Source organism: Lolium perenne, chromosome 5, assembly GCF_019359855.2.
Source record: "Lolium perenne isolate Kyuss_39 chromosome 5, Kyuss_2.0, whole genome shotgun sequence".
Taxonomy (NCBI): Eukaryota; Viridiplantae; Streptophyta; class Magnoliopsida; order Poales; family Poaceae; genus Lolium; species Lolium perenne.
Window position 1 is genome coordinate 181,467,832 of NC_067248.2, and position 22,608 is coordinate 181,490,439.

The following is a 22,608-nucleotide window of genomic DNA, read 5'->3' on the forward strand; positions in this document are numbered from 1 at the left end:
ACCACGTCACAAGATACTTCAATAGTCCCAGTGGACTGGTTGTAGTATCTATAGGCGTGAGAGTTCTCCGCATATCCAACAAATATACCCTGTATGGTTCTAGTTTCAAATTTACCGAGCTTTCCTTTGTTGTTCTTAACAAGACATTTGCATCCAAAGACACGAATGTACATGACATTAGGCTTGTTACCGGTAAGAAGCTCGTATGGAGTTTTGTTGTGGAGGGGACGGAGGAAGAGCCGGTTGGAGTAGTGGACGGCCGTAGAGATGGCTTCTCCCCAAAAGTTGTGGGGTGAGTTGAATTCACTCAACATGGTTCTTGCCATCTCAATGATAGTCTGGTTCTTCCTTTCAACAACACCATTTTGTTGAGGGGTGTATGGCACCGAAAACTCATGCTTGATGCCCTCATCATCCACAAACTCTTGCATGGTGTAGTTCTTTAACTCGGTGCCATTGTCGGTCCTAATCGCCTTGATCTCGGATTCATACATACGTTGAGCTTTCTTGGCGAAGGTGATGAACTCTCTATGGGTCTCGTCCTTAGACTTAAGGAGAAAGACCCAAGAGTATCTTGAGTAATCATCAACAATGACAAGTCCATACTTGCTCCCACCAAGAGTATCATAATGTGATGGCCCAAAGAGATCCAAATGAAGGAGCTCCAAAGGCCTAGATGTGGTGACAATACTCTTGATAGGATGTTTCTTCTTGAGTAGCTTTCCGGCTACACATGCACTGCAAACACGATCTTTCTCAAAAGAAATGTCGGTTAGTCCCACAATGTGCTCACCCTTTAGGAGTTGTTTAAGATTTCTCATGTTAACATGACCAAGGCGGTGATACGTCCAATTTGCATCACTATTTTATATCATAATTTGCTGTTATTCATTGATATATTTCATATTGGGACACAATACTTATGTTATTTCACCTATTTTGCATGTTTCATCATTATTGGAGGATCAAGCACCGGAGCCAGGATTCTGCTGGAAAAAGCACCGTCAGAACGCAATATTTCGGAAGATCAACTGTGGAAGGAAATTATACCAAAAATCCTATTTTTCAAGATGACGAAGGAAGCCAGAAGGAGGAGCTGAGAAGACCCAAGGTGGGCCCAGACCATAGGGCGGCGCGGCCCATGGCCTGGCCGCGCCACCTTGTGGTGTGGGGGCCCCACAGCCCCTTTCGCCTCCTTTTCTTCGCGAAACCCTTCGTCCCGAAAACCTAAGCCACAGGGGGTACCTCGCAAAGAGTTACAGCCGCCTCTGCGGAGCGGAGAACACCAGAGAGAAAAGAGCTCTCCGGCGGGCTGAGATCCGCCGGGGAAATTCCCTCCCGGAGGGGGAAATCGACGCCATCGTCACCGTCATCGAGCTGGACATCATCTCCATCACCATCATCATCATCTCCACCATCATCACCGCCGTCTCCACCGCTGGACACCGTCACCGCCGTAGCAATTTGGGTTTGATCTTGATTGTTTGATAGGGGAAACTCTCCCGGTATCGATTTCTACTTGTTGTTGATGCTATTGAGTGAAACCATTGAACCAAGGTTTATGTTCAGATTGTTATTCATCATCATATCACCTCTGATCATGTTCCATATGATGTCTCGTGAGTAGTTCGTTTAGTTCTTGAGGACATGGGTGAAGTCTAAATGTTAGTAGTGAATTATGGTTGAGTAATATTCAATGTTATGATATTTAAGTTGTGGTGTCATTCTTCTAGTGGTGTCGTGTGAACGTCGACTACACGACACTTCACCTTCATGGGCCTAGGGGAATGCATCTTGTACTCGTTTGCCGATTGCGGGGTTGCCGGAGTGACAGAAACCTAAACCCCCGTTGGTATATTGATGCAGGAGGGATAGCAGGATCTCAGAGTTTAAGGCTGTGGTTAGATTTATTCTTAATTACTTTCTTGTAGTTGCGGATGCTTGCAAGGGGTATAATCACAAGTATGTATTAGTCCTAGGAAGGGCGGTACATTAGCATAGGTTCACCCATACAACACTTATCATAACAATGAAGATTATTTAGCCGTATGTAGCGAAAGCACTAGACTAAAATCCCGTGTGTCCTCGAGAACGTTTGGTCATTATAAGTAAACAAACCGGCTTGTCCTTTGTGCTAAAAAGGATTGGGCCACTCGCTGCAATTGTTACTCTCGCACTTTACTTACTCGTACTTTATTCAACTGTTACATCAAAACCCCCTGAATACTTGTCTGTGAGCATTTACAGGGAATCCTTCATCGAAACTGCTTGTCAACACCTTCTGCTCCTCGTTGGGATCGACATTCTTACTTATCGAAGATACGACGATACACCCCCTATACTTGTGGGTCATCAAGACTATTTTCTGGCGCCGTTGCCGGGGAGTGAAGCGCTATTGGTAAGTGAAATTGGTAAGGAAAACCTTTACTGTTTGTGCTAATTTTATTTCTGCCTGCTGCTATAAGTCATTATGGAGAGATCTTCTCTTCAATTTCTATTTGGGAAATCTACTACTACTGCAACGGTAGTGGATGAGGCGCCAGGTGAGGAAGTGATACCATATAAAATACCTATGAAAATTATTGAACGTGTTATGGATAACCGCTATGAAGGGGATGGAACTGTCCATCCTGGTGATCATTTACTGTTTTTGCATGAATTATGCGGGTTATTCAAATGTGCAGGTATTGCTATGAATGAAGTTAGAAAGAAACTATTCTCTATATCGCTGTCTGGTGAAGCGGCGCATTGGTATAAATTGCTGAAGAATGGTGATTCTCTTGATTGGGAGGACATTGTGCCTTTATTTTATTCTAAATTCTATCCTCCAAGTGAAATTCACAAAGATCGTAACCGCATATATAATTTCTAGCCTCATGATGGAGAAAGTATTGCCCAAGCTTGGGGGAGATTGAAGTCTTTAATGCTCAAATGCCCCATTCATGAGCTTCCTGGTAATGTTATTATTGATAATTTCTATGCAAGACTTTCTTTTCAAGACAAGACCTTGCTGGATACTTCTTGTTCTGGATCATTTACACGCAACAAAGAAGAGTTTAAAAGGGACCTTCTTGATCGGATCCAAGAAAATACTGAAGGTTGGGAGAACGACAAGGATAGAGAATCAGGTATAATTTATGATTATAAATGCATTGAAGCTTTTATGGATACTGATAAATTTCGTAATATGAGTGCTACATATGGTCTTGATTCTCAAGTTGCTGCAAATCTTTATAAAGCTTTTGCCTCTCATTATGAATTGCCTAAGAAGAATTTTGATAAGTATCATGAACCGTATAAAGATAAAATTGATTCATCTATTAATAAATGCGTTGTAGTTGAAACTGCAGATCATGTTATTCCTGAAGCTTATATTGAAAAAACTCCTTTCCCTGCTAAAATGAAGGATTACTCTGTTATAAATAGTGCGGTTCATAAAAGTGAAAAGAAACCTGTAGAACCTGTAGAACAAATAAAAGTTGAACCTGCTGTTGCAATAGTTAAAGATCTTGTGACTGAAAATGTGGAGGATGGTCATATTATTTTCTGTGAAGATGCTTCTAATATTGTTTCACATCCTAATAAACCCAAACAAGTTAGTGTTCCTATGCTATCTGTTAGAATTGGTGATCATTGCTATTATGGTTTATGTGATATTGGTGCAAGTGTTAGTGCTATTCCTTATGAGCTTTACACGGAAATTATGCACAAAATTGATTCTTGTGAACTTGAAGATATTGATGTGGTTATTCAGCTGGCTAATAGAGAAACTATTTCTCCAATTGGTATTGTTCGAGATGTAGAAGTTCTATGTGGTAAGATTAAATATCCTGCTGACTTTTTGGTACTTGGTTCTGCTGCTAGTGATTATTGTCCTATCATTTTTGGTAGACCTTTTCTAAATACTTGTGGAGCTATTATAGATTGCAAGAAAGAGAAAATTTTGACTAAATTTGCTGGTGAATCTTATGAGTTTAACTTCTCTAAATTTACCAAAACTCCTTATAAAGCTGATTTGCCTAGTGATGATTTTAAAATGGAGCAGTGTGCATCTATTGTTCTTGTTCCTAATAATCCTTTGCAGCAACATTTGGAGAATAGCGAGAGTGAAGTTTTTAGGAAAGAAAGAGATGAGCTTGAGGAAATTTTTCTTCGCCAACCTATTCTCAAGCATGATTTACCGGTGGAAGATTTGGGTACAACACCGCCACCAAAGGAAGATCCTATTTTTGATTTAAAGCCTTTACCTGATAATCTTAAATATGCTCAAATTGATGATAAGAAAATATATCCTGTTATTATTAGTTCTAAGCTTTCAGAGATTGAGGAAGAAAGGTTATTGGAAATATTGAAGAAACACCGAGGAGCTATTGGCTACACTCTTGATGATTTGAAGGGGATTTCTCCTTCTATTTGCCAACATGCTATTAATATGGAAGATGATGCAAAGCCTGTTGTTGAACATCAGCGTCGTCTAATTCCCAAGATGAAGGATGTGGTAAGGAATGAGGTATTAAAACTTCTTGAAGCTGGTATTATATATCCTATTGCTGATAGTAGATGGGTTAGTCCTGTGCATTGCGTTCCCAAGAAAGGAGGAATGACTGTTGTGCCTAATGATAATGATGAGCTCATCCCTCAAAGAGTAGTTGTAGGGTATAGAATGTGCATTGATTTTCGAAAAGTTAATAAAGTTACTAAGAAAGATCATTACCCTTTACCATTTATTGATCAAATGCTAGAAAGATTGTCTAAAAATACTCATTTTTGCTTTCTTGATGGTTATTCTGGGTTTTCACAAATTGCTGTTAAAACTAAAGATCAAGAGAAAACCACTTTTACTTGTCCCTATGGAACTTATGCTTATAGGCGTATGCCTTTTGGTTTATGTAATGCTCCTGCTACTTTTCAAAGATGCGTGTCTGCTATTTTTCATGGCTTTTGTGAGAGTATTGTGGAAGTATTCATGGATGATTTTTCCGTCTATGGGAATTCTTTTGATAGTGTCTTGCGAAACCTTGATAAAGTTTTGCAGAGATGTGAAGAAACTAACCTTGTTCTTAATTGGGAGAAATGCCACTTTATGGTTAATGAAGGAATTGTATTGGGACATAAAATTTCTGAGAGAGGTATTGAAGTTGATAGAGCTAAAGTTGAAGCAATTGAGAAGATGCCCTATCCGAGGGATGTTAAAGGTATTCGTAGTGTTCTTGGTCATGCTGGGTTTCATAGGAGATTTATTAAAGATTTCTCCAAGATTTCAAAGCCTCTTACTAATCTTCTTCAAAAAGACGTACCTTTTGTTTTTGATGATGATTGTAAGGAAGCTTTTGAAACTCTAAAGAAAGCCTTAACAACTGCTCCTGTAGTTGAACCTCCTGATTGGAATTTGCCTTTTGAAATTATATGTGATGCTAGTGATTTTACGGTAGGCGCTGTTCTTGGACAGCGAGTAGATAAAAAACTGAATGTTATTCATTATGCAAGTAAAACTCTTGATGCTGCTCAAAGAAATTATGCTACAACTGAAAAAGAATTATTAGCTGTAGTCTTTGCTTGTGATAAATTTAGATCTTATATTGTTGATTCAAAAGTTACGATTCATACTGATCATGCTGCAATTAGATACCTTATGACAAAGAAAGATGCTAAGCCGAGGCTTATTAGATGGGTACTTCTTTTGCAAGAATTTGATTTACATATTGTAGATAGGAAAGGTGCTGATAATCCTGTTGCTGATAATTTGTCTAGATTGGAAAATATTGCTTATGATCCTGTTCCTGTTAATGATAGTTTTCCAAATGAACAATTGGCTGTAATAAAGGTGAGCTCGCGAGACAGTCCTTGGTATGCTGATTATGCTAACTTTATTGTTTCCAAGTACTTGCCTCCAACCTTTTCAGCTCAGCAAAGGAGGAAATTCTTTTATGACTTGAGGCATTATTTCTGGGATGACCCACACTTATATAAAGAAGGAGTGGATGGTATTCTGCGAAGGTGTGTTCCCGAATATGAACAACAAGAGATATTGAGTAAATGTCATGGTAGTGCTTATGGAGGACATCATGCCGGAGAAAGAACCGCGCAAAAGGTTCTACAATCAGGTTTTTATTGGCCAACTCTCTTCAAGGATGCGAGAATGTTTATTTTATCTTGTGATGAATGCCAAAGGGTTGGTAATATCTCCAGACGTAATGAAATGCCTATGAATTATACTCTTGTTATTGAACCATTTGATTGTTGGGGATTTGACTTCATGGGACCTTTTCCGTCTTCAGAAGGTAACACGCATATACTTGTTGCTGTTGATTATGTTACTAAATGGGTGGAAGTCATACCTACAAAAAGTGCTGATGGTGAGACCTCTTTAAGAATGCTTTTAGACATTATTTTTCCTAGATTTGGAGTGCCTAGATATATTATGACTGATGGAGGTTCTCATTTTATTCATGGAGGTTTTAGAAAAACTCTTGCTAGGTATGGTATTAATCATAGAATTGCTTCCGCTTATCATCCTCAAACTAGTGGTCAAGTAGAATTATCAAATAGAGAGATTAAATCTATCTTGCAAAAGACTATTAATAAAACTAGAAAGAATTGGGCTAGTAAATTGAAGGATGCACTTTGGGCTTATAGAACTGCTTATAAAAATCCCATGGGAATGTCACCTTATAAAATGGTTTACGGAAAAGCTTGTCATTTACCTTTAGAACTAGAGCACAAAGCTTATTGGGCTGTTAGAGAATTAAATAAAGATCCTAAACTTGCCGGTAATAAGAGGTTGTTGCAATTGAGTTCTCTAGATGAATGGAGAAGTGAAGCTTATGAAAATGCTAAACTCTTTAAAGAGAAAGTTAAAAAATGGCATGATAGAAGGATTATCAAAAGAGAATTTAATATTGGGGATAAAGTCCTATTGTATCGGTCTCGTCTCAGATTCTTTGCAGGGAAATTACTCTCGAAATGGGAAGGACCGTATGTTGTTGAGGAGGTGTATCGTTCAGGAGCAATTAAAATTAGCTCTCTCCAAGGCAATGCCACGCAAGTGGTGAATGGACAAAGACTCAAGCATTATATCTCAGGTGATTCTTATAATGTTGATGTTGATATTATTCAAGTGGAAACACCGGAGGCTTTCATTAAAGGACAAATTGACAGTCCGCCAGAACTCGACTTTGAATAGGTAACAAGATCTTGGTAATGAAAAGTTCGCAATTTACTTTCCGAACTATATTTTTGCTGTTTTTGGAAAATATGAAAAATTACGAGTTCGAAACGGAGTGGAAAAGACGCACGAGGGCGTGCCACCATAGGCCGGCGCGGCCTGGCCTGGGCCCGCGCCGCCCTATGGTCTGGCCGCCTCGTCGCCCCTTTCCGACTCTGGTTCGATCTGGTACTTTCCTTTTGTCGTGAAATTTTTTGCTATATAATCCCCCGGACCCCTGGAGTTCCGTATATCGTTTTCTCGACGTGTTTTGTTTCGAGCTGTTTCTGCCAGGATCTGTTTTCGGTCTAGAAGCACCATGGCCTCCAACAACAAGGGCAAGGGGCTTTCGGAGGAAGAAGTGAAGAGGGTGCCATCAAGACAAGAGCAGCAAGCCGTTGGGAGCAAGCAAATCTTGGTGGGATCTGTTGACACTCGACGTTCTTTTTCTCATAACTTGCAGGGACCTTTACCACCCGCTCTTAGCCTCGACTCCTTCCCTGTGTTGGAAGAAGCTCTACGGACTACCGATGAGTTTTGTGATCAATATCGGGCTCTAAGAAGAGAAGTGGAGATACTCCAGGAGGAGAATTGCCGTCTCCGAAGAATGCTGGAATACCACTCGATTCACATCACAAGGTCATCATCGCCAACTTCAGATAACAATGAATCTCTTCGAGTCTTAGTGCAGAATTGCCAAGCTGAGAAACTGAAGCTGAAGGAGATCTGTAAGAAGCGCGGGAGGAGTTCATCACCATCATCGCCAAAGGAGTAATTCATCATCGGTATTGGCATCCCCTTGGTTTGTTCCAAGCTTGGGGGAGTGCTGCGGTATCATATCATCACTATCTTTTACTTTTTACTGTCAAGTAGTGTCATATCATGAGTAGGGAAGTTATCATATAAGATGGGTTGCAGTTTGGAAGTATCTCTCCTTTAGTTGGTTATCTATGTATCCCTTGGTGTGAGTTATCGTTATGGAATATTAATGAGAAGTCTTATCATTTACATATTGCACATCTTATTTTAGTTTGCAATCTCTATTATATGATTTACCTTGTTGTTAGTATTGGTATCACTTTGGGAGCATTGAATAAATCTATTTGGTTTTGGCAAACTTAGCATTGGTCAATAGCAACAACACTTTGAGGTTTAAGTAGAAAAGAGAAATACATGTAGATGTTTCATTGTCTTTCTTTCTTGTTAGCTCATAGCTTATTATTCTGAAGTTAAAATTGTTTGTGCTTACAAGGAAGATGCATGATTGTTTCTATCACATGTATATTTGTTTGTTTCCTTCAACTCTTATGCTTTCTAATTAGCCTTGCTAGCCAAAGACTTGTATTGAGAGGGAATACTTCTCGTGCGTCCAAACCTTAGCCCAAACCTATGTCATTTGTGTCCACCACACATACCTACTACATGGTATTTTCTGCCATTCCAAGTAAATACTTCATGTGCTACCTTTAAACAATTCAAAACTTAGTATCTCTTATTTGTGTCAATGTTTTATAGCTCATGAGGAAGTATGTGGTGTTTTATCTTTCAATCTTGTTGGGCAACTTTCACCAATGGACTAGTGGCTTCATCCGCTTATCCAATAATTTTGCAAAAAGAGCTGGCAATGGGATTCCCAGTCCCAAACTAATTAACCTAATTAGACACTCCTCCATGTTATGTGATTGATGGACGGCACCCGAAGGATTCGGTTAGCCATGGCTTGTGTAAGCAAAGGTTGGGGGGAGTGTCATCATAATAAAACTAAAATAAAAAGGCACTCCTTCATGGTATGAGATTGTTGGCAGGCACCCGAGGATTCGGTTAGCCATGGTTTGTGAAAGAAAGGTTGGAAGGAGTGCCACACAAAATAAAAATAAAATGGGAGCCGCTCTTTGAAGGTTGTCTGGCAAGGGGGTTAGAGTACCCGCTACCAGTCGTTGACAACAACAAACACCTCTCAAAATGTTACTTTTATTATCTCTATATGATTTCAAAACTGAAAAAGCTCTAGCACATGATTTAATCACTGCTTCCCTCTGCGAAGGGCCTGTCTTTTATTTTATGTTGAGTCAGTAAACCTATTTCCCTCCATCTCAAGCAAGCATTTTAGTTGTTGTGATCAAACCATTATATTGTGATTTGCTTTATCATGTCTTTTATTCTTCCTTGTTTAGTACAAGTTTTATCTGAATGAATATAGCTTTGCAAGTTATCAATGATCATGAGGAGACCATTATGATTGAGTATGCAAGTTGTGCCTTATAAACTTTAACATGAGAGCGCTGCTCAATGAGATAAGTATAATCTGTTAATTGTTCTCTGACCAAGAACGAAGTTTGCCATCACCAACTATGATTTCTTATGCACCTTTATTTGTGATTACTTTATACTTGTTTCAAGTTGAGTTATATGAGGAAGTTGTTTACTAGAATGTCTTCTGTGAATGAATATGATGCTTCTTGTCCGTATTTTATTTATCGACTCTTCACTCCATAAACATGTGGTCCTGTTTACCGAGTTCAGTTTCGCTTGGGGACAAGCGAAGTCTAAGCTTGGGGGGAGTTGATACGTCCAATTTGCATCACTATTTTATATCATAATTTGCTGTTATTCATTGATATATTTCATATTGGGACACAATACTTATGTTATTTCACCTATTTTGCATGTTTCATCATTATTGGAGGATCAAGCACCGGAGCCAGGATTCTGCTGGAAAAAGCACCGTCAGAACGCAATATTTCGGAAGATCAACTGTGGAAGGAAATTATACCAAAAATCCTATTTTTCAAGATGACGAAGGAAACCAGAAGGAGGAGCTGAGAAGACCCAAGGTGGGCCCAGACCATAGGGCGGCGCGACCCATGGCCTGGCCGCGCCACCTTGTGGTGTGGGGGCCCCACAGCCCCTTTCGCCTCCTTTTCTTCGCGAAACCCTTCGTCCCGAAAACCTAAGCCACAGGGGGTACCTCGCGAAGAGTTACAGCCGCCTCTGCGGAGCGGAGAACACCAGAGAGAAAAGAGCTCTCCGGCGGGCTGAGATCCGCCGGGGAAATTCCCTCCCGGAGGGGGAAATCGACGCCATCGTCACCGTCATCGAGCTGGACATCATCTCCATCACCATCATCATCATCTCCACCATCATCACCGCCGTCTCCACCGCTGGACACCGTCACCGCCGTAGCAATTTGGGTTTGCTCTTGATTGTTTGATAGGGGAAACTCTCCCGGTATCGATTTCTACTTGTTGTTGATGCTATTGAGTGAAACCATTGAACCAAGGTTTATGTTCAGATTGTTATTCATCATCATATCACCTCTGATCATGTTCCATATGATGTCTCGTGAGTAGTTCGTTTAGTTCTTGAGGACATGGGTGAAGTCTAAATGTTAGTAGTGAATTATGGTTGAGTAATATTCAATGTTATGATATTTAAGTTGTGGTGTCATTCTTCTAGTGGTGTCGTGTGAACGTCGACTACACGACACTTCACCTTTATGGGCCTAGGGGAATGCATCTTGTACTCGTTTGCCGATTGCGGGGTTGCCGGAGTGACAGAAACCTAAACCCCCGTTGGTATATCGATGCAGGAGGGATAGCAGGATCTCAGAGTTTAAGGCTGTGGTTAGATTTATTCTTAATTACTTTCTTGTAGTTGCGGATGCTTGCAAGGGGTATAATCACAAGTATGTATTAGTCCTAGGAAGGGCGGTACATTAGCATAGGTTCACCCATACAACACTTATCATAACAATGAAGATTATTTAGCCGTATGTAGCGAAAGCACTAGACTAAAATCCCGTGTGTCCTCGAGAACGTTTGGTCATTATAAGTAAACAAACCGGCTTGTCCTTTGTGCTAAAAAGGATTGGGCCACTCGCTGCAATTGTTACTCTCGCACTTTACTTACTCGTATTTTATTCAACTGTTACGTCAAAACCCCCTGAATACTTGTCTGTGAGCATTTACAGGGAATCCTTCATCGAAACTGCTTGTCAACACCTTCTGCTCCTCGTTGGGATCGACATTCTTACTTATCGAAGATACTACGATACAACCCCTATACTTGTCGGTCATCAGGCGGCGATGCCACAACCAACCTTCGTCATGCTTGGCCGCCATTAGACATGTGGAGGGAGAGGAGCTCTCTTTCGAGAGGTCAACCACGTAAAGGTTGTTCTCCACATATCCAACAAGGACCAATTTGAGATTGTCACTCCTAAAGACTTTCACACAATAATTAGTAAAATATGAATTGTAACCGGCATCGGCAAGATGATATATAGAAAGTAAGTTATAGCCAAGGGATTCAACAAGCATGACCGTCTCAAGGCACAAGTCCTTAGAGATTGCCACCTTGCCATACCCAAGTACTTTTCCCTTTGAGTTGTCACCAAAGGTGATGCTTGACTTCTTGTTGATATCTTCAATGAATTGATCAAGCACACCTCTTCCTCCGGTCATATGGTTGGTGCATCCACTATCAAACACCCATTTTGGACCACCGGAGGAATATCCCTACAAAATTAAGTAGATGATTTAGGAACCCATCGATTAATGGGTTCCTTTGCAATGGCAACAATATCTTTTGGTACCCAAATTGAGTACTCTCTATAAGCATAGCCATTACGAGGGCCAACATAGTTAGCATAGACATCACCATAATAATCAACAAATAAAGCATACACTACAAGAAAAGTTGCCATGGCCGACGAAGTTGAAGTCGCGCCGTGGTTGCTGGTGTACCATGGGCGACGATTTTGGGTCTGTCCGTTGTGCATGTCAAAACGTTTTTTTCTCGTTTTTGAGGCCACCTAGCCCGATGAAACAGGCCAAAACGTTGCGTATGGTGGCCCGGGACGTGGTGCATCTCGAATTCTTGGGTTCACCAGCCGAGTCAACGCAAATCCGCACCAACGAGGGATGTAGGGCCCAGATGGCAGCCTCTCTGGCATTGTTTTTTCTCTCGATCGCGCCATCTCGTTCAACGCTCTCCGATCGAGCCATTTACGATGCAGGATCATGGATCCTGCATGTCATCCTCTATGAACCAAAATTCTTTCTATTCTTGGATTTTTTTTGACCCCCTGATTTCTGGCTACTTCCTTTTTCTTTTGATCCCTTGCCGCCTTGGAAACGTTGAGACCGCTGCTGCTAAATGGGACCCGCATGTCATCCTCTATGAGCAATCAACTTTCTTTTCTTGGAGTTTTTTTGGCACCTCAAATTTGGTCACTTACCTTTTTCTTTCGATCCCCTGCCACCTCTCAAACGGTGATACCGCTGATGCTAAATGGGACCCGCATGTCATCCTCTATGTACTGTAAAACTTTCTTTTCTTGGATTTTTTTTGGCACCTCATATTTGGTCACTTACCTTTTTCTTTCGATCCCCTGCCGCCTCTCAAACGGTGAGACCGCTGCTGCTAAATGGGACTCGCATGTCATCCTCTATGTACTATAAAACTTTATTTTCTTGAATTATTTTTGGATCCTGATATTTGGTCACTTGCCTTTTTCTTTCGATCCCGTGCAGCCTCTCAAACGGTGATACCGCTGCTGCTAAATGGGACCCGCATGTCATCCTCTATGTACAATCAAGTTTCTTTTCTTGAATTATTTTTGGATCCTGATATTTGGTCACTTGCCTTTTTCTTTCGATCTTTATGCCACGTTTGAAACGTTTAGGAACTTGCAGGCTCATGGGACCCGCATGTCATCCTCTATGTACTATAAAAGTTCATTTTCTTGGTTTTTTTTCACCCTCTGATTTTTGGCTATTTCCTTTTTCTTTTGATCCCCTGCCGCCTTTGAAACGTTTAGGACTCTACTGGCTCATAGGTCCCACATGTCAGCCTCTATGTACAATCAAGTTTCTTTTCTTGAATTATTTTTGGATCCTGATATTTGGTCACTTGCCTTTTTCTTTCGATCTCATGCCACGTTTGAAACGTTGAGGAACCTGCTGGCTCATGGGACCCGCATGTCATCCTCTATGTCCATCAACTTTATTTTCTTGGATTTTTTTGACCCCCTAATTTCTGGCTACTTTCTTTTTCTTTTGATCTCAAGTCGCATTTGAAACGTTAGGACCGCTGCTGCAAAATGGGACCCGCATGTCATCATGTATGTACAATAAAAGTTTCTTTTCTTGGATTATTTTCCACCCTCTGATTTTTGGTCACTTGCCTTTTTCTTTCGATCTCATGCCGCCTTTGAAAACGTTGAGGAACCTGCTGGCTCATGGGACCCGCATGTCATCCTCTATGTACTATAAAAGTTTTTTCTTGGATTTTTCTTTTGATCCCCTGTCGCCTTGAAAACGTTGAGTAAGCTGCTGACTCATGGGAGCCGCATGTCATCCTCTATGTACAATCAACTTTCTTTTTCTTTTGATCTCAAGCCGCATTTGAAACGTTGAGACCGCTGCTGCTAAATGGTACCCGCATGTCATCCTCTATGTACAATAAAGTTTCTTTTCTTGGATTATCTTTGGCTCCTGATATTTTGTCACGTGCCTTTTTCTTTCGATCTCATGCTGCCTTTGAAACGTTGACTAAGCTGCTGGCTTATGGGTCCCGCATGTCATCCTCTATGAACAATAAAAGTTTCCTTTCTTGGAGTTATTTTTGACCCCTAATTTCTAGCTATTTGCCTTTTTCTTTTGATCCCCTGCCCATTTGAAACGATGAGGACGCTGTTGGCAGGTCGGTCCCACATGTCATCCTCTATGAACAATAAAAGTTTCCTTTAGTGGATTTATTTTTGACCCCTAATTAATTTCTGGCTATTTCCTTTTTTTCTTTTGATCCCCTGCCGCCTTGGAATCGTTGAGGATGCTGCTGCCTCATGGGTCCCGCATGGCATACTCTCGTAACGGTAAATATTTCTTTACTTGGATTTTGTTTACCAACCGATTTTTGTCTTATTTTTCCTTTCGATCTCCTGCCGCCTTTAAAACGTTGTCGAGAGGCTGCTGGCTCACGGGTCCCACATGTCAGCCTCTATAAACAATAAACGTTGAGGATGCTGCCTCATGGGTCCCGCATGCCATCCTCTCAGAACGATAAATGTTTTCTTTTCTTCGATTTTTTAACCAATTGTGATACAGAACACATTGCAATCATAAAGAGATATAAATAAGCACTTCACTATGCCATTCATAACAGTGAATAAGTATTCTGTGAAATATAGCCTAAGAGACCCACACAGTGCACACACTGTCACCTTTACACACGTGGGACAAGGAGTCTCCGGAGATCACATAAGTAAAATCCACTTGACTAGCATAATGACATCTAGATTACAAGCATCATCATATGAATCTCAATCATGTAAGGCAGCTCATGAGATTATTGTATTGAAGTACATAGGAGAGAGATTAACCACATAGCTACCGGTACAGCCCCGAGCCTCGATGAAGGACTACTCCCTCCTCATGAGAGACAGCAGCGGTGATGAAGATGGCGGTGGTGTCGATGGAGAAGCCTTCCGGGGGCACTTCCCCGTCCCGGCGGCGTGCCGGAACAGAGACTCATGTCCCCCAGATCTTGGCTTCGCGATGGCGGCGGCTCTGGATGGTTTCTCGTACCGTGGCTTTTCCGTCTCGAGGTTTTAGGTCGAGGGCCTTTATATAGGCGAAGAGGCGGCGTCAGAGGGTCGAAGAGGCGGTGAGGGGGTAAGGCGGCGCGACCAGGGCCTGGGCCGCGCCGGCCACCCTCCTGGGCCCACCAGGCCTCTCCTCTGGCGACTCTCGGGTGTTCTGGATGCTTCCGGGGATTCTAAGATGTTGGGCGTTGATTTCGTCTGATTCCGAGAATATTTCCTTACTAGGATTTCTGAAACCAAAAACAGCAGAAAACAGCAGCTGGCCCTTCGGCATCTCGTCAATAGGTTAGTTCCGGAAAACGCATAAATATGACATAAAGTGTGCATAAAACATGTAGATATCATCAATAATGTGGCATGGAACATAAGAAATTATCGATACGTCGGAGACGTATCAAGCAACACCCATGGCTTGTGACCATCAAAGAACCCCGTGGTCCTGCACTCTACTCTCTTCTCCCCCTTTGGCATCGGAACACCAAAAAGGCGAAGAAAAGAGGAGAGATGCTAGCGCACCCATCAATAGAACTCATGCCCAGCGGAGTAGGAGCTCTCGCCATCATCACGTGCAGCCGCATCACCTTCATTCTCATCACCATCATCATCAGTAGGAGTAGGAGCACGAGCAGTCCGAGGAGGAGGGCCACCATGAGCATACATGGATAGGTCGAAGTTCTGGAGCATATCATCAGTAATGGGAGGCATCTCCCAAGCAGGTGCAACCACAGGCTCCATCTCAGGGCCAGAAGGAGGAACAGGAGCATTCCGTGCAGTCATGAACTCATTCTGTCTCCTCCGTGTCTCCTGGTTCAAAGCAAGACTTTGATGTGCAACATCATTGGTATTCTTGCACATTTGCCACATGCTGGAGAAGAAGCGAGCGGCACCACGCTGGGGGTGCCGAGAGTAGCTGGAGCTTGCTGCAGGATCATGGCATTCCTTGGAAGGGCGCTCAGTGGAGGGCATCATGGAAGGGACGTCCTGGCGACCGTCCTGAGTAGGGAACTTGAATGGTTCCATGATGACTCTTTCATCAAAAGTGTTGAGAGGAGGAGGAACCATGTGGTTGATGAGCCGCTGAACATACTGAGCATAGTTGGGAGTCATGCGGCCCATAACTGAACGCTTCAGTTCACAGTGAATGAGATCACAGCCATCAATTTTCCTTATCCTCGCAGGGTGGCAATAGTACATCAGATTCAGGTGGTAGTTCCTGACTTCACTGGTATCGCCTGACTTGCTGATGAGACTCTCACGGAACATCTTGCCAAGGACAAGATAAGAGTAGTACATCCCAGAGATAGTGGGAGGCCCAGCTGTGGGGTTAGTGGGATAGCAAAAGGAGATGTCACCTTTAGTGAGCTTAGGCCGAGAATGAATCCTGTACCCTTGAGCACGGCCACCACCAAAATCCATGGCTGCACAGAACTGAGCGTAGGTGCAAGAGTACTTCTCCTTGCTAGTCATCCAAGTCATGGTGCGGTCCTCATCATCATGGAAGAAGACGGTACAATGGAATTGACGGACTAGAAGGGGACAATAGGTGCCATCTTCTTGTTCATCATCGGGCTTCAGGCACACAAGTTCATACAGTCCCAAACCCTTCAAGGTTTCAACCACAAAGCGGTACTTTGTGGCTTCATGCAAGGTAAGCTCTTCAGGGTTGATGGCCTTGGGCATCACAACAACACCATTCTTCATACACTCTCGAGTGTCATAGAAACCGTCACATAGGGCTTCTTGAGTCTTGGTCCAGAAGAACTTGTCCCCACCAGTGTAAGTCCGTTGCTCATAGCGATACGGATTCGCCGTCCTCAAATCCTGCCAATCACCATGATGTGCGTCTGCTATATTGAAGGTTGGCACTATTTCATCCTCCTCCTCTTGGGCGGCATGCTTGTCCTTCCTCTTACCAGCAACTGTCTTGCGCCTGCCCCCAGCTGAGCTGCCAGTGTCAGTGGTCTGAGGTGCTTTAGTGGGCATGCGGCCACTAGTACGGCGGGGTGGAGGCTCAGTAGGCCTTCCTCTCTTGGCAATAGTGCCACGTTCTCCACCGCTCCAACTATCTGTGAATGAGAAATAGAGCGAGTATAGCAGTGGGGTAAGTGTACATGTCATCAGTAAGAGGGAAGCCAAAAAGCATAGCATATATCCAAGTGTTTTGATGAGATTGTGCGAAAACTGGGCGATCCAGTGCACAGGCCGGTCCAACCGGGTGGCAGACCGGACGAGCCGGCCGGTTGAGAGGCCGGTTGACCGGGCTGGTGACCGGATCTGTCGACTTGTGCGGTGTTGCCCAGAATTTCTACCACAAAATCATGCAAAAAATCATAAACTTGAATATATACTATAGCAATAGAGTGGAGTATGTGCATTGTGCTGTGAGACACTCTAATGGCATGAGGACTTACAAATCCTAACCCTAACCCTAAAATTTCCTCAAATCTTCTCAAAGATTTGCAATGTGTGATGAGGACTAGGAAATAGAGAGAAAGAGAGAACAAATTACCCGAAGACATGGTCCTCCTTGATCAAGAGAGCAAGAAGAACACTAGGTAGGGCTTGAAAACCAAAAACTCCAAGAACTCCCAAAATAGCTTGAGAGAGACCAAATCCTTTGGTGGAGATGTTCCAACGGACCCGATCTATGGTTTGGTGGAGTTTGGGAGGATTCTCGTGGTGGGAAGGTCCTAGAACGTGGTGGAGGTGGTGGAGGCGGCGGCCATGGAGGTTTTGGAGATGGGGGATAATGAGGAAGAAGACCCCAAGGGGTATCCTCTCCCAACACATAACCAGCCGCGCGGCCGGTCGAGCGCCCGGTCGACCGGGCTCGGCTGGCTGGTCCGGCCCAGAGGCCGATCCAACCGGGCTAGAGACCGGCCAGGGACAATCTGCCCAGTTTTGTCTCGTTTTGCCTCGTTTTGCCCCTATTCATTGTGTAAATGTGTATGAATGCTCATATGATGACATGTACATATAGATAGATAGATGATGATGAGATGAGCATAGGCATGGGGTTGGAAACACAAAGTTCTCTAGGCATACCCATTGGAGAGAAAATCCAAACAAGATGTAAATAGCAACAATGGGCATGATTCAAAATATATATCAAGAATCATAAGTCATTTTGAAATGATTTTTGCAATAAGATCATTTGGCCTTATAGAGTCAAATCAAGTTGTAATAGAGGCTCAATGAGGGACGGGGGATTACTCCCCCTATGTGAAAGCGCAAATGTCATGAGACCTCGAAGAGACATGCTTGGGTCCATATAATGACATTGGGTCTATTTATGTTGCACACATAGGTATGCATCATACCAAGACATGGTAAGATGACTATCCCCATATGTGCTATGCCTCTAAGCTAGAGAGCAAGATAAATGCAAGAATATAGTGCAAGAAGTGTAACGGCCCCCGATACTACCCCTAATAGATTTGTTTGTTATTTTCTTTTGTGCAGCATCATGACATCATGCATCATATCATCCATGTAATTTTACAAACAAAATTATTTTTATAAATCTTATCTATTTTATTTTAACCTCTCATATGGTTTTATTTAACCAAATCTCCTCTTCCTTTTCTCTTAAAACAAAATCTAACCTATATATCCCTGGGGTCCCTCGTTTATCTGGCCCATCTCTCCTTGTTCCCACCGCAGGCCCGAGCACACTCATCTTTTCCCGGTCGCTTTCTTCCAGCCGAGCGAGCACATGGATGGCGTGACCGTGGTCCATCCACCCAACCACCATTGACCTCCACTCACCTGCTCCCTCATGCGCCCCCTCTCCTTATCTTCTACACGCCTTCTCCTCTACGCCAACCACGCTCCCTCTCCTTTCCCCTTCTCCACGAAAGGGAAGCCCCTCCAGGAACACCACGGAGAAACCCCCCACAGCAACCACCGACCTTGCTATGGCGCCGCCGCTACACACCTTCCCTCGCCACTCCGAGGGCACCAAAAGATGCGCCTCGTCCTCCTCTTCAAGCTGGTACAAGGAATCGAGCCGGGAGAGCTCTAATCAACAGCGAATTCGCCGATTCCATCTCCGACCTGCTGCACTCCGGCGAGGATTCCAGCCACCTCCTTCCTTCCCCGCCATCTCCAGCCACACGTACACGTTCAGGGTGAGATACCCGTCCTCCAGAACCTCCCCTCCAACTCTATCTCCTTCTATGTTGTCATGCTGACGTTGACCATGCCGTTTTCCCGCAGATGCTCGCCGTCGGCCTACCTCCGGTGGTTCCCCGGCGCCAAGGCCACCACCAACAGACTCCCCTTGAACTCGTGCGTCGAACGCGCTACCTCCCGCGTCCTAGTTCACGCTAAATCGCCAGATCCGTGCTCGACCAGATCTCCCGGCCATGGCTGCAGTTTTCAAGCTCGTCCCTGCCTACCTGTTCGTTCTTCTTCGGCCGCACCAGTACTTTAACAAGATCTGAACAGCAGCCCAGATGGTTCTATCCTTTTCTCAGTAAGGAGAGATCCTGAGTTCTAATTCCAGCTCTGGCAATTTAAGCCCACCTTTTTTCTTTTCTCTGTTTAGGCCACATCTCCCACAAATGGGCTCAGCCCACTTGCCAGCTAGCTTTCTCGCCGCCTAGCGCGCGGCAGGCCGCTATCCACCGCCGTCTCTGCGCAGGTCCGGCCCAATTCGTCCCTGCCTTCCCTCTCTTCTTTGTTTTTGCAGAAAATGTTTAAATCTTGCGAAATTCATATCTCCTAAACTATAACTCCAAATAAAAAGTGTTTTATATAAAAATTGCTCAGAAAAATATGTTGAACATGATTATGCCATCCATATGCATGTTTGCATCTCGCATCATGTCGTGACGTGTAGATTGTGTATATCACCTAATATTGAACCGCGGAGTATTTCGGACACCGCCTAGGGTTTCCCCGCTCCATTTAATATTGAAGTAGCGCACCTCTGCCATGTTTGCTATGCTAATCCACCCTTAAATTTGTCGGTAGAAAATGCAACTCCAACTCTAATTTGTTTGTTCGGGGTTTCGACTCCGATTAATATGGATAAATTGCATTGCACCATATTCGCCATGCCATGCATATCATCTTGAGCATGCCGAATTCTTCTCCGTAGTTGTAAGATTTGCATCCGTTGTTTGTTGTAGCATTTGCTTCTTCCGGATAGGATCACGAAGTGTTGATGTGAGATACGACGAGTTCTCCGACAAGTTCTTCTGCAGCTTTTCACTGGCGAGCCCACCCCTTCACCTATTTTACTTTTACATGCTCTTTTGATCTATTGCTATCCTTGTGTTGCGATTCTGCTGTGTCACGTGTCCTATCCACCTGTTACCTATATGTCCGAGATACACCTCCTCGCCCTACCTATTGTTTGTTGTTTGCCAGCCTTGCGAGTCGTAGGCGTGTTTAGGCTCTGTTGTTTATCTCGATCTGTTATCGGGATATGTTGGGTTGTTGGGAGGTTTTTACATGCTATATCATTTGTTGGAGATAATCACACTTTACTTTATTGTTAACAACTAAAATTGTAAGCAGAGGCATCTGTGAGCCCCTTTGCGAAAGCATCGGAACTTTGACTTGCTAATGTCCCCTAGGATCCGAGTTCTTGTTATCTGTTCCGAGATTGAGCGCTCTACCCGTACGTGGGGGAGTGGGACCCCCATCACCCACTACCTTTCCTCGAGTCTGTTTACTGGGAGCCACAACCTTGGTTTTATTTGCTCATATGCACGATGCACGATTTACTTCCTGTTGCCTTCGGGTGTTTATATTATGTACTGTACTCATATCGTGGAACGATTAGCGAAAGCAGGTTGTTCACACTTAGCTTAGCCGTTGGCACAAACCTCTGGGTCCGTATCGGAGTACGGCCGAACTTCGTCACGGGTAGCTTAGTGGGGTGGCTCCCCTTAAACTTTCTCTTGCATTGGGAACGGTCTTGATGTGAGACTCCACCTGTAGTAAGTGGGTTCGAGCATGCGTATGGTTACATTTGGGCAACCCCTGCAGGGTGTACATCTTATCGATAAGCCGTGTCCGCGGTTATGGACGACTTGAAATTGTATAGCTTGATCATAGAACAACTTACACCTTATTTCCTGTTGCTAATAATTTGCTAATAAAACTCTTTCAAAAAGTGTGTGTGCCTTTGCAATACCTCTTGGCGAAGGGGGATCGCCTCGGCTGGGTTTTGATTGCAGAGTATAGAACTGCTAGATTATGCGCTCTCTCACCTTTTCTAATAGACGAATGTTGTAGCGTGTCTCTATTGGTTAGTTGCTTTGCTGTCGCTAAACTCCACATATAGCCGGGTGAAGTTTATACCGCCCACCAGCGAGCATAGCTGGTCTTGTCTCGCAAGTACGTGCCATTGGTACTTACCCTCGCCTTCCTTTCTTTTTGTCTCCTCCCCCTTTTGTCGGCAACCGATGGCCCGACTTTGACAGGTACGAGATGACGACGTTAGCAAGGTTACCCTTCCGGCTTGGCCTGGGCAGGGTTATGGACGCCATCGTTTATCTTCAGGACTCTTAGTCCAATTTGTATCTTGTCCGTACTCGGACGTATTTGATCTTCTGTATGATTTGGATCTTTGTATTGTATATTTGTATCTTGACTCGTTGGAGTCATTATTGTAATATATGTATCTTGTGGGCTCTATTGTAAGCCTGTTGTAATGTTACTACTCGTGGTAATTCCTCTGGCATCACGTGTGTGATTCGTCGCGCACGTCGTGTCGGAGGGCGTCTCTGGATCGATATCGTGCGGATTTCGGTGTTTTCGCTGGGATCCTCATGGTACCGGTTCCGGGGCGTCACAAGAAGTTAATCAATCCAAGTTTTTAGGATCAAGAATACCAAGTTCTCCTCTCAAGTTAATAAAACGGGCTTCATCCAAAGGCTTAGGGAAAATATCCGCCAATTGGTAGGTTGTTCCCACATGAGTGAGATCAATATCCTTATTGGCAACATGATCACGTAGGAAGTGATGGCGAATGTCAATATGTTTGGTGCGACAATGTTGAACCGGGTTGTTGGCGATCTTAATTGCACTTTCATTGTCACAAAGAAGAGGCACCGTACCAAGAGACACACCATAGTCTTTCAAGGTTTGCTTCATCCATAACAATTGAGTGCAACAAGATGCCGTAGATATGTATTCGGTTTCGGCGGTGGATAGAGCGGTGGAGTTTTGTTTCTTGGATGACAAACTCACCAATGACCGGCCAATAAATTGGCAAGCCCCGGAGGTAGACTTCCGGTCAACCTTATCACCGGCCCAATCAGAATCCGAATAGCCAATGAGTTCAAAGGTTGACCGCTTTGGATACCATAGCCGGAGAGTAGGAGTGAGAACAAAGTATCTTAGAATCCGTTTGACCGTGATACGTCTCCGACGTATCGATAATTTCTTATGTTCCATGCCACATTATTGATGATATCTACATGTTTTATGCATACATTATGTCATATTTATACATTTTCCGGAACTAACCTATTGACGAGATGCCGAAGGGCCAGTTGCTGTTTTCTGCTGTTTTTGGTTTCAGAAATCCTAGTAAGGAAATATTCTCGGAATCGGACGAAATCAACGCCCAATATCTTATTTTGCCCGGAAGCTTCCAGAGCACCGAAGAAGGGCCAGAGGGGAGCCAGGGGGCCCCACCCCACAGGGCGGCGCGGCCAAGGGGGGCACCCCCCTAGTGTGTGGGTCCCCCGTGGCCCCTCCGACTCCGCCTCTTCGCCTATTTAGGCCTCCCTGACCTAAATCCTCGAGACCGCTTGACGAAACAAGAGAAAACTTTCCA

At 43.7% G+C, this 22,608-nt stretch overlaps 1 long non-coding RNA gene across 1 annotated transcript; it reads left to right on the forward strand.

Moving 5' to 3' along the window:
- The first annotated feature begins 18,537 nt into the window (after positions 1-18,537).
- Positions 18,538-21,439, forward strand: LOC127301146 (uncharacterized). Its single transcript, XR_007851869.1, has 2 exons — positions 18,538-18,940; positions 19,029-21,439. It is a non-coding gene; the product is annotated as an uncharacterized lncRNA (long non-coding RNA).
- Positions 21,440-22,608: the final 1,169 nt, after the last annotated feature.